We start from the raw sequence: 18112 nt of genomic DNA on the forward strand, positions 1-18112 counted from the left end.
ACCAAAGTTTACTCTCTCTACTACTCAAAACCATTATTACATTAGGCCTCTCACCAACCTGGCCTGTTGGAAGTTCTGTACACGCTCTGAGGAAGTGCAATTTAGCATTCACCAGACCATTACCACATCCACTCTGTCTCCTACCCCGCGTCTGCACCAGCATTCATAATTTACACTTTTATGCATTTTCCTTGTTCAAGGTGGGCTTTTTCCTTCCTACGTATATCAAGGTATGCTTTCACTGCTCGAACAGATGCTGGCTCTTGTCTCTCTGATGTGAAAAGGTAGATTACCCAGTCCGCTTCCAAAAGGGCTACTTTGTCTAGGAGTGGCACAAACAAGAACTTGCCCTCATACAGTTTGATGTGGTTTCCCTGGTTCAGAATACATGATAGTGTAAAAGTGCAGGAGATATAAACACTTAACCTTAACTAGAGAGGACGCTGGGTGTGTCCATCGCTGGAAGCTGTGCTGTTTGTTTGTTTTAACAGATAGGTGGCTCGTGTGGGGCAAAGCATGGCTGCAGGGAGTCTCCCATGGTAATGCTTAATGCTTGTGGATGATCTCCTACGAATGGTACAATAACCAAAACAACCTTATTTTTGTAAAGACTCATGTAAAATTCAAGCTAGTGTTAAAAACATACTGACTACACTAAAGATTCTTTGTGTATGACTAAAACATTAGTGATAATAGCAAAAAACTCCATAAATTACATACATATATTAAAAGCCTACACACAATACAGTGGACCCCAATTAGTAAGTGGTCTCTATTTAGATGCTGTACAATGGCCAAAATGAACTGAAACTTTCCACTCTGTGCCACATAATAAGGGTGCAAGTAGTGATTATTTTGAAGAAAAAAAAACGTATTTTTCACACTTCAATTAATTTTCTTTAGAAAGGTTTAAGAACTTAAAGAATAGTTTGAAAATAAGTTTTATTTTAAAATCTAACATTAAGTTTTCTGAGCTTTAGAATACAAAGTAAACTGTAAACTTTCATGTGACAGCTTTATTGGATATTGGACTCTGCTACCTCGGTATGGGGTAGGCAATACTATTCAAATGTCACAACAATTTAAAGACAATTTCATGAAACAATAATTAGCGCAAATTATCAAAATAATTGAAATGAGGCCCACAATAATCCATAGATAAATACTACTGTTTTAACATTGTAGCAAAAAAACAGAGAACAGGGCAACACACTGCTGTGTGTGCAAATAAAGTCCCGGTAAGCTTAAAACCAGGATTTAAGCTGGATCAGAGCACAGAACACAAAATACTGCAAACACAATGGAGAGTATGTATGTATCAGTTTAAGGGCTGTTACTAATTATTATCAATATATTGATACATGTTCCCTAGAAGCTATTATCAGAGAAGCTATAATCAATAGTAAACAACTGATAAAGTGGCTTCAGATGATACACTAAGACCATGTGATTATGACCAAAACACACACACCACCACCACAAATACAGAGTCTTGTATTTCTACATGAAAACAAAGCTGATGATGCTGCTAGACAATACTGTATGGCCTCCTGAAACTCTGCAGGTGTAATAATATCATACAGGAAACTCCACGTTCTGACAGTAATTCTACAGTAATAATATCCACTGAACAAAGGCGGTGAACTGTTCATAAAATATGCAAGGCTACGTGTTCGTATATTTACTTTGGACAGGCTGTTGTACCTTGCAGCAGCGAGCGCTGTGATCTTAAAACAAAGACATTTGTTCTGCATATGTGCAGGAACTCTCCCAGTAATTAAAGCACAGTTTCCTGTGTAGTCCTGATCTCTGATCACTGCACGGGCATGCAGTGTATTACCTGACCTACACACAACAAGCTGGCACTCATTAGCACGACCAACAACAGTGTGCAGGAGTGAACAAACGCTGGCAGGTTATCACTTCTAACTGTACTCTACTCAAAAGTAGACAGAAATTCAAGAAGGTACCGGTAACTTACAAGGTATTCTCAGGCTTAGTGTGTCTTCATACAGATGTGAGTGTGGGAGTGTGTCTGTGTAATGATGTTGACATGGTTCTGATTGACCGGAAATGTTAAATAAGCAACTATGCTATGAAAAAGAGCCTCACCCCCTTCTCTCTCACCACATGTGAAACCACACAATGTCTTTTCACCTGCCAAAACAAACCTCAACATCCTCCAAAACGACAGTGTGTGGATTTCTTCACAGTAAAACAGAGCCGTCCAGCACTGCGATTAATAATCTAGAGCAGAGGCATCGCAGAAGCAGAGTTAGACTGCCAATATGGACAAAAGCAAACGTCAGGAGACACTTACTCATCACCTTAATCTTAAAAAAAAAGTCACTGGGAAAAATGTCTTACGGTTAAGCTATTCAGCACTCTATGTACTGTACTCTTCTGTACTCTTACTCTATGAGTGTACCCTAAAAAGTACACCATGTCAAATTGTTTGCTTTTGCATCTGCTTATCCAACTTCTTTTCTAAAATCAACCACGCTCCACTATTAATAACCTCTTCTTTTCTGAGAAGGCATAACAGATGCTAAGAAAAGGCACCAGGTGGTCCAGCGGGCTAGGCATTGCCACTATGATCGGGAGATCACTGGTTCGAATCCTGGTCAAGCAGCTTGCCATCAGCTGCTTATGAACTGTTGGGGACTGTTGGCTGATGTAGCATATCTTGTGGCGTTCCACAGGGTTTTACTCTAGGACCAATGAAACTGCTTACATATAGATTCTAATGGGTAAAGCACTAAACTAAACACAAAGAAAAATTGAGTAAGAAAAAATAAGCTTTTTTTTTTTTTCCTGAGGTCAAGTGTACCACCTTGGGATGCTTTGAGTACCACAGTTTGAGAACCACTGCTCTAATGCATTCTCAGAGATAAGTCAGGTCACATGAACAGTATAAAATGAATATCGTATTTCGTATCGTATTTCGAAAATAAGATTCCGGCCATTTTACCTGTGGTGTGAACATAGCCTCAATTAAGCTTAGTTCTGGATGACAAATATAACTCAAAACCATCCTAAAAGTTTTAGTTGCTCCATGCTGGGGGGCTTTACACTCTTTTATTGTTAGCAAGGCACCGTGGTAATCATAAGCCATTTTCACACATGAACTTCAGAAACAGTCTGGCGAATCAGGTCCTTTTCTACAAACAGTCAATTTACTAGAAATTGACCCGCAGTTTTCAAACATGGGCTCTTTCAGATATTACCCACACTTGGTACCCTTGGTCTGACAAGAAAAAAAATCCATGTTTTGTCTGGTACACCTGATCGAAACATTTGTGCTTACATCTACAGCTCCTCAAATTAATTTCCAGAAAGTTCTGTGTTGTTGTACATGTGTGAATGGAGAATAAAGCAGGATAAAGTCTGTGTAACGTTCGGTTTAACTGATACAGACTTTCTGTTGACACATACAGCTCCTCTGGACGCTCCTCCACTGCTTAGAACTGAATTCACCATTTAGCAGAGTGTGTGGATGCTACTGGACACGTAGTTTATCACAGCGAGGAAAAATGATGCTGACAGATTTTTCAGACACGTTTAAATAAAAGCCTTATCAAGTCAAGAAGCTAATGCACCATTTAATGTGCTGTTCTATGCTAATTTACAACTGAAATGAAACCACACTATACATCACACACTCGCTAAGCAATTTATTAGGAAGACTATACACAAACACTGGGAAGAACCTTCTTTTGCTTACAAAAACAACTTAAATTTTACTTGGTATGGACTCAACAAGATGTTAGAAATGTTTCTTTTGAGATTCTGGTCCATGCTAATGCAAAAGCATCATGCAATTCTTGAAGATACGCACTGTGTCAACCTTTAAATCAACTGTTTTACATTATATAGCTGTTCTAATGGATTTAGATCCAGTGACTAGGAAGGCCAGTGAAAAACAATAGACTCAAATTCCTCAAAGTTTTGATTAGAAGGCGAGGAAGTTATAGCCATTAAGCAGGGGTGTAGGAGTACACACATATTCTTTACAAACAGTTATGGAACATGGGTTACATCTCAGTTCATGCAATTACACAGAGAATACATGGTACGTGCCATTAATAGCAACATACAACACGTGGAAGTTGCACCTAGGAAATTTAGCTGTACACTGTCGCTAGTCACAACTTGCAACTAAGGCTCTTAGTGTTTGGGCTTGTTTTGAGAGTGAAACAGTACACAGCTAAATTTGAGGAGTGGACCATGAAGGGTTGCACATGGTCAACAACAATGACCAAACAGGTTGTGAAAATCAAGTGATGAACGACAAAAAAAAAAAAAGGTGTTTATTGATTTTTTGTATCTCAAAAATTAATAAAATAATCATAATTTTCAGTATTATTTTTACAAAGTGTGAAGTCACATTGCAAAGTCATGTCAGGCAAATTAAAGCAAACATGTCATGCTACAAAATGTGCCCGTTTTTAGTCTGACATTTCTAACAGACATATTATATCTGCCCAATATCAATAATGTTACTTAAAATATCCAATATAGTGCAGCTCTGGTTTAAAACATGAAGAAATTTTTCAAAATTAGTGCAAGCGAATAAGTAAATATGCATGTTAATATTTCACAATAATTTTACTTTCATTTCATTAACATCTACCTGTTTGGGGTGGTGAAAGGTCATTTTTAAAATGTGTGATAATTTCTGACTCAACCAAACCGATACATTTACAAATCAATCACTCAATACCGTATTTTTCGGACTATAAGGCGCACCGTATTATAAGACGCACTGTCAATTTTTGTGAAAATTAAAAGTTTTTAAGTGCGCCTTATAGTCCGAAAAATACGGTAATTAAATTGTGGTTGTGCCATTTAGCTATTTAACGCATGAAAATACATTAATACAGTTTTCAGACATTTACGATGTTAACTATCTTTCAGCTACCATCACAAACAGAAGGAGAATTATGCCTTGGGCACATTTCCAGTATAATGTCTGGAAAATTCTACAGTCTTGGAGAGAATAATGAGCTTTAGAGCTTCTGACTGTGCAGCAAAGCGTTCCTCGTCTGAAACTGATTTTGCCAGCTAGGATTTTAGTCAGTATGATTTTATAGATGCTAAATTTACACTGCATGAGAATCTGGTGTTCCAGCCCGACTGAGATTAAAGCAGAGATCTTAGAAGCAGCTCCTGAGACACAGACCAAAGACTAATCTCTAGTTTCTCAGACACAGATTTAGCCTTTGGCCAAACTACACCAAAAACACCCACTAATATCATATCCTTTACCAGAAATACTGGCTGTAGTCACATCCTTTACCAGAACCGCCAGATTACACAAGTCAGCATCTCTACATACAACTGCAACTCTCTTCACTGTCGAATTCCATGTTCCAAATGTTATGCTGATGTATCAGTGTTTAGTGGGGGTGTTTAAATGGTTTTGCTCCAACAGTGTTACCCTGTATAAGTGTTGCAAAATCTGTAAAAATCCAGTAAATATTGTTAAGTGTCCAGAGATATCTATTGCTACACTGAAAAGATTTCCAGTTACAAATTACACACTGCTGGCAGCTCGGAGCATGTGGAGATTAATAACATTTACTGTCAGCTTCTGTGATTCTAATACCACAAATCTGACTGACTGAACATAAGTGTTTTTGGCCATGTCGACTCATATACAGTCATGTGAAAAAAATTACAAACATATGGACATTTGATCTTTCTTTAAGCTGTATTGAGAGATGAAGAAAATATAGTTGAAGGCTTTCACATGTAGACCTGTCTTCAGAAATAATTTGTACATTGTAAAGTAATTTAAACAGTAATACAACATTCTTCACATTTACTATTATTGCCCAATATTGGTATCAATATAAATAAAACATTAAAAATATAACAGCAAAAACAAGAATTAAAAAACACTGTTCATACCATCCAAGGTACAGATTCTGACAGAAAATAAAAGCTTGAATAAAAACAATCTCTACTTGCTTTGGGTTTGTTTGGGTTGTCATGGACAAACTTGAATACAGGCAATATGACAATAATTTATCACATAAAATAAAAAAAATAGCATTTTGCATTTTAAAAGTACCTGAAAACTCACTAACCTAATGGTTTATTAAAATACAATAGTTAAATCACGTTTAACAGAAAGTAGTCATTTAAATATCAAGATGAAAAATAAAAATCATTAAAATCAGCTAATTTGCTGCTCTTTATTCCCTCTGTCCAAAACTAAGGAAATGGTGACTCAGTGCCTTGCTGCTAACACGGTCTCATTTAGAGTATAAAAGTTAAAAGGTCTCTGCAGCTAAAGCAAAACGGAAAATATGTTGTAATGCAGTAGGGCTGCAACGATTAGTTGACATAACATGTCAAGCTTTGTCTACAAATATGACATGTGTATGTTTAGATATGAGTTTTTTAGTGCATATTAATGAATTAGCTTGAGTTACAAAGGACACACAGTAAACTTAGCTAAGCTAACTGTACGTGCTGTATTTAATGCTAGCTTTCTGAGAGGCTGGCTAACTTAGTTCAGAAAATGTGGGAAAAACTTCACGTTATTAACCTTAACCTGAGGTGAGCAGGTGTCTACAAACTTTGACATGTTGCGTATGCTCAGATATCAGCCTTTATAGTGCATATTATATTAATATATTAACTATATTAATAGTAGTTCTGCAGTCTTTAGGGCTAGCTGGCTGAAAGACTGGCTACAAAGCATTGGCTAGCTAGTTAGCCTGTCAGGTAAGCACAAACACTATTTATAAATAGTTTAGAATAATAAAGAAAAAAATAACACATTTATCTTGATGTGATAAAATATTGTTTGGAATTGCCAAGCTCTACCAGCAACTGTTAGTTCAGAAAATATGGTCAAAATACCAGTTAATAACATTAACCTGAGGTGAGCAGGTGTTACAAACTTTGACATGTTGTTTATGTACAGATATCAGCTTTTATAGAGCATATTAATTCATTAGCTAGTAATTGCTTGCAACTAAAACTACAGTAAAGAAGACTTAAGCCACTTGCTTGAGTTATGATGGACATAACTCAAGCAAAACTTACTCATTACACATCTTTAAGGCTAGCTGTCTGAGAGGCTGGCTAACATAACCTACATAGATTGTTAGCTAGTCAAGCAAGCACAAACACTGTTTATAATTAGTTTAGAGGGTAATTATATTGTATAATAAATAATAAATATTGCCATTGTAATAAATATTGTAATAACCCTAAACTTAATTAGAGCAGGTGTCTACAAACTTTGACATGCTGTTCATGTGCAGATATCAGCATTTATAGTGCATATTATTGAATTAGCTTGACTTATGATGGACATAAATACAGTAAGCTTAATGTAGCTAGGTTACACATGCTGTCTTTAAGGCTAGTTAGCTTAGTTAGCTTGTCAAGCAAGCACAAACTCTGTTTATAATTAGTTTAGAGGGTAATTATATAAAGAAATAGCACATTTATCATGACATGATAATAGTCACATTTCCTTAGTTCAGAAAATGTGGGCAAACCTCCAGTTAATAACCTTTACCTTAGTGTGAGCAGATGTATACAAACTTTGACATGTCGTTTATGTTATGTATCAGCTTTCATAGTGCATATTAATTAATCAGTTATTTAGTAATTGCAGATTTACTTGTGACTAAACTACACTAAAAGACTGCTACTTGCTTGAGTTATAATGAATAAACTGGAAACCTTCAATTAAAAAAAGCTAGCTGTCTGAGAGGCTGGCTAAACATCTCTAGCTCACTAGCTAACTACTTAGCTTAGTTAGCTATCAGGCAACCACAAACGCTGTTTATAATTAATTTAGAGGGTAATTTTATTGTATATTAAATAATAACATATTGTCACATTGCCAAGCTTTACTAGCTAGAGAGTTCAGAAAATGTGGGCAAACATCTAGTTAATAACCTTAACCTTAGGTGTGCAGGTGTCTGAAAAAAATTGGCATGTTGTCTATGTTCAGATATGAGCTTTTAAATAAATACAGTAAACTTAACATAGCTAGGCCACACATGTCTTTAAGGCTAGTTAGCTTGTCAGACAAGCACATACACAGTTTATAATTAGTTTAGAGGGTAATTATATTGTAAATTAAATAATAACAAATATTATCACATTGCCAAGCTTTACTAGCTAGAGGCCCTAATTCAACCAATGTGGGCAGATTTCCAGTTAACCAGGTGAGATCATGTGTCTACAAACTTTGACATGTTGTTTATGTTCAGATATCAGCTTTTATAGTGTATATTAATGAATTAGCTTGCCCTATGACGGACATAAATACAGTAAACATAATGTAGCTAGGTTACACATGCTGTCTTCAAGGCTAGTTGGCTAGTTAGCTTGTCAGGCTAGCACAAACACTGTTTATACTTAGTTTAGAGGATTATTTTATTGTATAATAAACAATAACATTGTCACATTGCTAAGCTTTAATAGCTAGAGGCTTTAAGTTGAGCACGTGTGGGCAAACTTCCAGTTAACACATCCTTTAACAGAAATGGCAGATAACACCAGTCAGCATCTCTACATTCAACTACAACAGAAGTGGAAAAACATTTTTCTCTTCACTGTAAGATTCCATGTTTCAAACTTTAAGCTGATGCATCAGTGTTTAGTGGTAAAAACTGTTAAATACAATGTATAAAATAATAACAAATACTGTCACATTGCCAGGCTTTAACGTTACTAGATAGAGTCTGTTAATTCAGGAAATGTGGAACGATTTACAGTTAATAACCTTAAAGTTAGGTAAGAGCAGGTGTCTACAAACTTTGACATGTTTTTTATGTTCAGCTATCAGCTTGTATAGTGCATAAAATTGAATTAGCTTGAGTTATGGAGTTATGATGGACATAAAAATACAGTAAACTTAATATAGCTAGATTACACACAAGCTGTCTTTAAGGCTAGTTGGCTAGTTAGCTTGTCAAGCAAGCACAAACACTGTTTATAATTAGTTTAGAGGGTAATATTATAAAGAAATGAAGGCAGTAGCTGTGTTAATAGCATTGTTAAAGCTAGCACAGCGTGTATATAAGAGTATAGAAGTGTATTGCAGTGTGTGTGTGTTGTTTTGGCCTGTGTTGCACTGCTCTCTCGCTCCCATTGGTCCAAAACACAGTCGTAACTCGGCTACACGGGAACCCCATTGGGTAAAAACGAACCCCGCCGCCAAACAAAAAACACACCTAATGCCTCACCTTCCCGTGCATGTCCTCCGCCTCCCTCAGGGCTCTCCTCCTAAGTTTGAAACCCACGACATGGCCATTTTTCATCAACAGCGACAGATCTTCATAACTGTTTCTCTACAGCCATTTTGAGCCGGACCTTTACTCGCACACTGCGGGGGAGCCCAACCACTCCGAGACCGGTGAACAAACTCCACAGATCATTTCTTATTACAAAAAGACACTTCGTACCCACATAAAACGATCATTTGAAAGCTTAAAATGTTTTAGAATAAGTTATTATAAGTTAATATTTGGTTAAGTAACAGATTATGTAGAAGAGTGTGTGTGCCGGTCACACCTCTGTAAACAGAATGGTATGGCTCACGCAACACCGGTTCAGCTCGACGGATTTAGCCAATCAGCGAGCTGGAAAATGTAGCTTGTCCAATCAGATACTCCGATAACTGAACTGTCTGCCCGCCCACTCGCCTCGGTGTAAAACACTGTAAATAGGACAGTGACAGACAGCAGAGGAGGGATATACAGCTCTGAAAAAAATTAAGAGACCACTAGTTTCTGAATCAGTTTCTCCGATTTTGCTGTTTATAGGTTTATCTTTGAGTAAAATTAACATTGTCGTTTTATTCAATAAACTACAGACAACATTTATCCCAAATTCCAAATAAAAATATTCTCATTTAGCGCATTTGTTTGCAGAAAATGAGAAATGGCTGAAATAACAAAAAAGATGCAGAGCTTTCAGACCTCAAATAATGCAAAAAAAAAAAAAACAAGTTCATATTTAGAAAGTTTCAAGAGTTCTGAAATCAGTATTTGACAAAATAACACTTTTAATGCATCTTGGCATGTTCTCCTCCACCAGTCTTACACACTGCTTTTGGATAACTTTATGCCATTCCTGGTGTAAAGATTCCACCAGTTCAACTTGGATTGATGGCTTGTGATCAGCCATCTTTCTCTTGATTATATTCCAGAGGTTTTCAATTTGTTAAAATTAAAGAAAGTCAAAATAAGTGGTCTCTTATTTTTTTAGATCTGTATTTATTAAAGTTATTAAATGTAAAAACAAAAGGTTAAATAAATATATCACAATTAAATATACATGTGAGCACCTTGCCCCTCTTTTGTCTTACTGTTTAATTATATTTACTCTTGTTTTATATGTTTTATTTCATGTTTTTATTCCCTTTATGAATGATACAATATACAGGGGTTGGACAATGAAACTGAAGCACCTGGTTTTAGACCACAATAATTTATTGTCCCGACAGACAGTTCTGGTGGAAACAGGAGAGTTGAGGTGCACATTGAATTCTGCTGTGATTTGGGCAGCTGTGGTTTTTATGTTTTTTGGATACAATCCGGGTTAGCACCCGAACATCCCTTTCAGACAGCTTCCTCTTGCGTCCACAGTTAATCCTGTTGGATGTGGTTCGTCCTTCTTGGTGGTATGCTGACATTACCCTGGATACCGTGGCTCTTGATTCATCACAAAGACTTGCTGTCTTGGTCACAGATGCGCCAGCAAGACGTGCACCAACAATTTGTTCTCTTTTGAACTCTAATATGTCACCCATAATGTTGTGTACATTGCAATATTATGAGCAAAACTGTGCTCTTACCCTGCTAATTGAACCTTCACACTCTGCTCTTACTGGTGCAATGTGCAATTAATGAAAATTGGCTGCCAGGCTGCTCCAATTTAGCCAGGAAACCTCCCGCACTAAAATGACAGGTGTTTCATTGTCCAACCCCTGTAGATAAAAACATTGTATTACAATTTGTCTGGCTGTATATGCACATGTACATTTTACTAATATTGCAGTACAAAAATATTTATATTTACACAGACATAAAGTACTAGAGACCCAGAGCTCCTTTAAAAAATTGACGAGTAGAAGTTGAAGTGTGCGTTAAGCTCAACACTTAAGTGGAAAGACCAAAGTATTCAATATTTTTTGTATTTATATATTGCAGTAGTTTATTGTAAAATGTAGTACTGAAGTATGCAGCCTAGTCTTCTTATAAGATCAGCTTGATCGCTTGATTCACTCAATGATAAGGAGCTTCATTAAACCTGGTGACAGTATAGAACATCTACCGCTCTGGCTTTTTACTGGTAATGTGGGTGTGGAATGATTTCTAACTATTTTATAATTGTACCAATAGCGAAGTAGCACATAAAAATGTTTTCAATTAAAGTATTAAACTCATCCAAAATATGCTGAAAAGTTTTTTTGAACAGCCCACCTCCATCCTCCCCCAGCATTCTGAAATACAGCGCTTTATCTGTATGCTTCCAACAGGCTTACAATGGTAGTGATAGGGGCATAGAGTTGCCCATGCAAAGAAATCACTATTTTTACACCTTTAACAAGCTCAAAGTAGCTCCACACTTTATTGATAAAATTCCAAGAGCCCTGAAATTGAAGGCAGATGAGTAAATACTTTTCGCCATATAATATATAACATATTATATATAATATATATGGATGGATGGATGGACAGACGGACAGAAAGACAGACTCTAAGAAATGCATATAAAAATCTGCAGTGAAGAGCAGATCGATGCTCGCTGTACCCATGGCTCCAGCATATCCACTGAACAGAAGAGTGTGTAGATAATGACTATATTGATCAGTTAACACCTTTTCATCAGTCATTCTCAATCACAAAGGTGACTGTCACGGTTAAGTGAGTGTGGGTGTGTGGGTGTGGGTGTATAGGTGTCTATATGAGTTTTTAGTGTAATCCATACTCATGAATACAATGCACACACACACTAATTGATATATGTAAATTGCGAGAACCACTTTAAAAACAAAGTAGAAAAGGACTGTGTTTTAAAAAAAAGGAAATGTGACCATAAAATGCATAGAATGGAAGGTTTAATATTGGAGCACTAATATCTGTTGTCGTACATTTTAAAACATCCTAAACATCTTCTGAATGTAATATGGACGCATTGTTTACTGTCGGTTTTAAGGAACCTTGTAAATTTAAACTTGTATGTTTATTTACATGCAGTAATATATTTACAGTTCAGCAAAACACTAGTACTTTATAGTCACCAGCAGGGAGACTAAAATTCTATAATTGAATTGTGACTTCTGCACTTAACTAAAAAAAATCACTTGTTATATCTTTCTCATGGTGTAAAAAAATATGACAACATGACTAAAAAAATAATAATAATTTATTTAATCCAAGTCCATGTTGTAGGTTACCTTTGCTGGGATTTACCCCAGTCTGGAAGCAGTAATATATTTTTTTAAAAGCAAGGATATTTATTAAATAAATCTAAATAAAACACTAGACAAAACTGTTGTATCTGGTAGAAGTTCTGCTGTTATGTTGAGCTATACCTGGCAAACCTGGGTGTGGAAATGGGACTGGAGGTTTGATTAGTTGTGGGTATGTTCAGAAGCTAAAATTTACACATTTTTCTGTTATAATAAGAACATACTCGCTGAATATCTGCTGACAAGAAGCCTGCAGTACTTAAACGTAGCATGTTTCCCCAATATATGATGATACATCCTATAATAAAAAATATAATCCATATTAGTCCTTTAAGATAAGATTGTTATACGAATATGAGGTTCCATCTTGAATTGTTAAAGAAGATGACCCCACAGATTTCAGAGAATGCAGAGAATGCATATATTTACTTTTTTCCTTATGAAATTCCCTACCAGTTTAATGTGTGACACACACAGACACCTTTTTTGCGAGATGGCATCATTCAAGATGGCCACCTTGTTGGTGACATGGCCTAGTGGCCTGAGTTTCCCCCTTACCCCGCTGTCTTGCAAACCTTTTTTTATGTTATATGGGGGTTTTCTTACTTTTGAGACACCCTGTACTGCAGTAATAGTAAAATTACTAATAAAACATTTATTAGTTAAACATATGATGCTGTGTGACCTCGGGTTTGAAAGTACCATGTCATAAAAACAAAGCGAAATCTCCTCTGGGATCAGTGAAAAATATCTATCTAACTGTTCATCTATCTCTCTTTGTTCCAGAGTCGTAAAATCTCACAAAATGAAACACCCGTCACACGCTCGTCTGTTTGGCAAGTGGAGCTCTGAGAAAGTTAAAATAAGAGAAGAGGGAAAAAGACAAACAGAGAGACACTGAGCCCAGCCAAGGAGACTGTCCTCTGAAGCCTGACTGCAGGTATCTCTCTCTCTCTCGCTCTCCCTCTCTTTCTCTCTCTCTCTCTCGCTCTCCCTCTCTTTCTCTCTCTCTTTCTCTCTCTCTCTCTCTCTCTCTCTCTCTCTCTCTCGCTCTCCCTCTCTTTCTCTCTCTCTCTCTCTCTTGCTCTCCCTCTCTCTCTCTCTCTCTCTCTCTCTGGCAGCGAGTTAGAGAACTTTACGACTGCCTGTTCAGCAAGAGGAGCCATTTGGACGTGTTTGTCTGTGAAATCTGTTGTCGTCAGCAGAGACAGTCCAGAGAAAGAGTGAGTCAGTGTGGTGTGTGTGGTGTTCCACGAGCCCAGTAGCTGGAACCGAATGGACGGCGATTATCAGCCGCTTCGGATCAAAAAGCTAAACACTGGTGTTGCTGCTGTTGTTATTGTGGTGGTTTCTCCAATCATACGTCTGGACCACTAACTCCAAGCACCAAGACCCAGAAGAACCTTCTGGCAGTACATTCAAATCTATCCACCACAGCTTTTAAACTCCAGCATCATAACTTAACATGCTTGGATGGAGTCTAACGTCCTGGCAGCCTGATCTGTTAGAATGCCGGTATCATCATTCTCCTTCATTCTCCTTCATTTTCCTTCAGTGTCTATATGGAGCAGCTTGGCCTATTCCACTGAGCTTATAGACATGTTACCTATTTGGCTAACCTCTTATATACTGTTAAAATTTTTAGGGATTTATCAACTTGAGACTGTGGAGGAATCTTCAAGAAAAATATTTTAGAAGAAAATGTTCCTTAATGGTTCCTCATATTTAATATCAATTGAAAGCTCTTTATTGGTTAATTTCCTGGACAAGGATTAAAGGGGCTGATTTTAGCTGATGGAAGGTGTAGTTTGGGAGGGGTACTGGGTGATGTATGGGTTTAGAGGCAGGGCAGAAGGGAGAGCTGATTGGCTGAGCTGCAGCTGTAGCAGTGTGCCTCTGATAGCAAGCGGTGAGACCAAGATGGTTGGACGTCAGCAGGGGGGTGGTATTATTGATTGATCTGCATATAGTAATGTGTCTGCATACCAATGTGCACAGCACAGTTGAACCTGAGAGGGCGCTACAGAGGCGGAAATTACCACAATAAAAGCATTCCTTTAAAGTAACACGTTTCAGTGATTAATGAAAAAATATAGTTTAGGGTTTAGTTGCTCCTTGAGACTAGTTTTAAACAGTTATTTTCCTTTTAACCTCTTAAGACCCTGTGTCATCATATACGGGCATTACATTTCTGCTTCTCTGCACCGTGATACTTAATTTTTTAAAACGTTGACCCTTTGGCCTCATATTGAGACACTGCCCTTACCATCTAGAGGTCACATGACAACATTACACTCAAATGACTAAAAACAAGATGATGGGAATCCCAGTCAAATGTTTCTATAACCAGCCCAGACAGAAAAATGGGCCAGGTAAAAATTCTCATCCAATTTTTTTATTTGAAACAAGATTATTTACTTACTGTAGAAAGCTATAGTTGTGCTTTTGGACTAATAGGGTCCTTCTGATCCCAAATATCAAAGATACTTTTTTAAGTGTTAAAAATAAACTACTCTCCCCATATAAGGACATTCCTGTACAAAGTTAGTTTTTTATACTGTAAGGTCCTACTAATCCCAAATAGCTAGGTAAAATAAAAAATGCACACCAAGCAAAATTCTCAGGAGCTTAAGGGGAAATCTCCATTCAGAATGCTGTGTAATCAAAGGCTATGAAGCCCTAAATATCCTGGCACCTCCCTATCTCTCTGACATTCTTCATTCCTACAGACCTTCCCACTCTCTCAGATCCTCTACTGCTGGGCTTCTAAATGTCCCGTCATCTAATCTCTGTAGTTTCAGTGATCACGGTTTCTCCAGGCTTGCTCCCCGACTATGGAATTCTCTTCCTACTAAAGTTAAGCTAGTATCTCCCACTTATCCCATATTTAAATCTAATTTTAAAACTCATCTAGTCTCTTGCTTATGGTCTTTCTTCTGCTTAACGTTCTAATTTTCTGATTCACATAACGTAGTACTATTGAGTTGGAGCTTCACTGTAAATGTTGTATTTGTATTGTCTGTGTGTTGAATATCTGTATCTTCTTTGTACTAATGCTTGTAGGGTTTTACAAAAGTGCTATATAAAAATAAAGTATTACTATTTTTAGGATTAATTGCTGTTTGGGAAACCCTGGACTTCCTTGGGACCTAAACAAAATTCTGATAGCGATCCCTCTGAACTGACCTCTGTGATTCCAAATGGAACCATTTTTATAATCTTAAGGGTCCTTTAGGCCCATTCAAACTGAACTCCTGCTTCTATATCTTCTGAAGCATATGTCAATATTTATACTATTTTTCTAAATAATTAATAATAATTGTAGAATTGAATACCTAATAATAATTTCAGGTGGCTTCAGATGTGGAGGTAGTCTAACTGCCACTGGTCTGGTGAGTGGGCTACAGGATTCCAGTCATGTACTAAAGAGAGCACATCTGCACCAAGGAAGCGTCTACTATAAATCTCAATGCAGAAGAAAATGGCCATTACTGCTGACCTCTGGCCACAGGCAGAATATGTAAGACACAGTCTCTGCCCTACGCAATAAGTGTTCCAACTAAATGAGCCACCTAATTAAACCTCAGAAAGATGGTGGAAGTAGGGGAATAGCAGAGTAATCTAACAGACTCACAATATCACCATTTAACTGCTCAAACAGTTTTTCAACCATGTATAAAAATCAGTTATTTACTACCATTAGTTTAACCCTTTAAATGGCTGTGGCTTTAGAGCCCTTGTCCTCATTCCTTTCGTTATCCATTTCCTCTGAAGTCCATGGCTCTCATCAGGACCGCCCCAAGGAAAGGAAGACCCAGAGTTTCACCAGCCTCAAAAATCGCAGTTGAAGTTAACAGCATCCAAGATAAAAGTGCTTCACAGAGTATTTTAGTTTGTTTAACGCTTTTAAGTGACTACATGATTTATTATGTGTTCTTTCATAGTCTAGATAACTTCAGTATTAAGTTGGACAAAAAACATTGAATAAAAGGCGTGTCCAAACTTTTGAATGGTTCTGAATGGCTGTACCTAGTAAATAAGCCTATCATTTGACCAGAGGTCAGACCTTTGCATATAACTTGTTTTGTTCATATGTCCTGTTGATTAAGTACCATAGTTCAATCAATCAATTGATCAACCTTTATTTTCACTTAGAAAAAAACATTGTCTGAAATTAAAAACATTTAATAAGAAATTAGAAATAAAATGGAATAAAAAAGTAAAACTAAATAAATAAATAAAAGAAATACTAACTGTAAATCAACATTTAATATATATGAATAAAATATATATGTAAAATAGAAAATTCTAAAAGACCAACAAAAAAAACACTGACATAAAAAGTAAATAATTTATTAAATATAAAATAAAGAAAAAGATAATAGTAAAAGTAAAGTAAAATAATAAGCTAAGATTATATTAAATATAAACTAAGAACATAAGGATCGAAAATAAAACATAAAAAGTAATAATAAATAAATAAATAAAAAAAATTAAAACATTTTTTAAATAATAAGAAAAAGAAAAACTTAAAAAACCTCTGGTGGCATAATTAGAGGCACAGGTTGGTCTAGTAGACAAAGGCACTGTCACTATGATCCAAGGATCGCTGGTTCGCGTCTTAGATTATACTGTTTGCCATCAGCGGCCTGAGTCTGAGAGAACACAGCTGGACATGCTCACTCCTAGTGCGATGTATGTCAGAAAAAACATCTGTTAGCTGAGCTGATAAATCAGAGCTAGGTCACTGCACTTACCTCCGAATGTACTGGCTACCAAGTGATGCTACATCATTTGCATTTGGAAAAGGGGAGGAGTCTGGCTTCACCTTCCTGTATCGGAGGAGGCTATTGTGGTATTGTTCATCTTTCTTAGTGTTAAGGGCATTACTAGTAATACAAGTAATAGTAGTAATAGTAATCGGCCTTTCGAATTGGGTAAAATTGGGTAAACTTGATATAATATCCAAGTTATGTCATTTTCACTGAGAAATAGAGGGGTGGGCTTAAATGCAGGCTCTTCCAGTGGGGTTAAATAACATTTTAACAGTGTTCAGAAAGCTGTACTAAACCTGCGCTGACCTCTCCTGAGTGCACGGTTCTCTCTGTCCACTCTCCACTTTCCTCTGGACTCTGTGGTATCATTATCCTTTCCACCGCCTCATCGTCCTTCACCACAGAGATGGCACGTGGGTCAGGACATGCAGCAGCTCTGTGGATGTGGTGAAAAGTGCAGTAAATTTGATTTTATTCCTCCAGCATGTTTCCCTTCATTCCTCAGCTCTTTCACCACACACGCCGAGAGTTACAGGTTGAGCGGCTGGACCTGCAGACTGCTACGGCTTTCATGCGCTGCTGACCCCCATATTGTGCCTATTATGTGTGTATGTTTGCACAAGTGTGCATGTGCACACATTTGTGTGTAGGTAGTTAAATGCCTGGATTCTCAGCTGATGTAACATTTTCAGTGCCCCCCTCACCTTTCACAGACTAGATTACACGCATCGCTCATCGTTCTTATAGCTAAAATCTGTCTCACACAAGCCCACGCTCCGGCTCGCTCGCTGAATTACACTCTTAAATACTTAGTATTCTCAAGTTCTTGGTTTGAATGTATGCTTCATTTACTGATCATAAACATTATGATGAGTTTTTTTTA

General features: G+C 37.0%; 1 protein-coding gene and 1 long non-coding RNA gene across 10 annotated transcripts in view; both read right to left on the reverse strand.

Moving 5' to 3' along the window:
* znf438 (zinc finger protein 438) overlaps window positions 1-9531 on the reverse strand; it is a 75316-nt gene extending 65785 nt beyond the window's left edge. For 4 of the 5 annotated variants that reach the window (XM_022670389.2, XM_022670390.2, XM_007259661.4 and 1 more), the window contains exon 1: window positions 9222-9531. The gene's annotated coding sequence lies outside the window, so the exon portion shown is untranslated. Of the gene's footprint in view, window positions 1-9209 lie in introns of all 5 variants that reach the window. The other variant, XM_015608465.3, reaches the window with a different exon arrangement.
* The window catches only part of LOC125781294 (uncharacterized), a 488206-nt gene that overhangs the window by 308600 nt on the left and 161494 nt on the right, over window positions 1-18112 (reverse strand). The window lies entirely within an intron of this gene.

The sequence above is a fragment of the Astyanax mexicanus genome, chromosome 15 (assembly GCF_023375975.1).
Source record: "Astyanax mexicanus isolate ESR-SI-001 chromosome 15, AstMex3_surface, whole genome shotgun sequence".
NCBI classification, from domain to species: Eukaryota; Metazoa; Chordata; class Actinopteri; order Characiformes; family Acestrorhamphidae; genus Astyanax; species Astyanax mexicanus.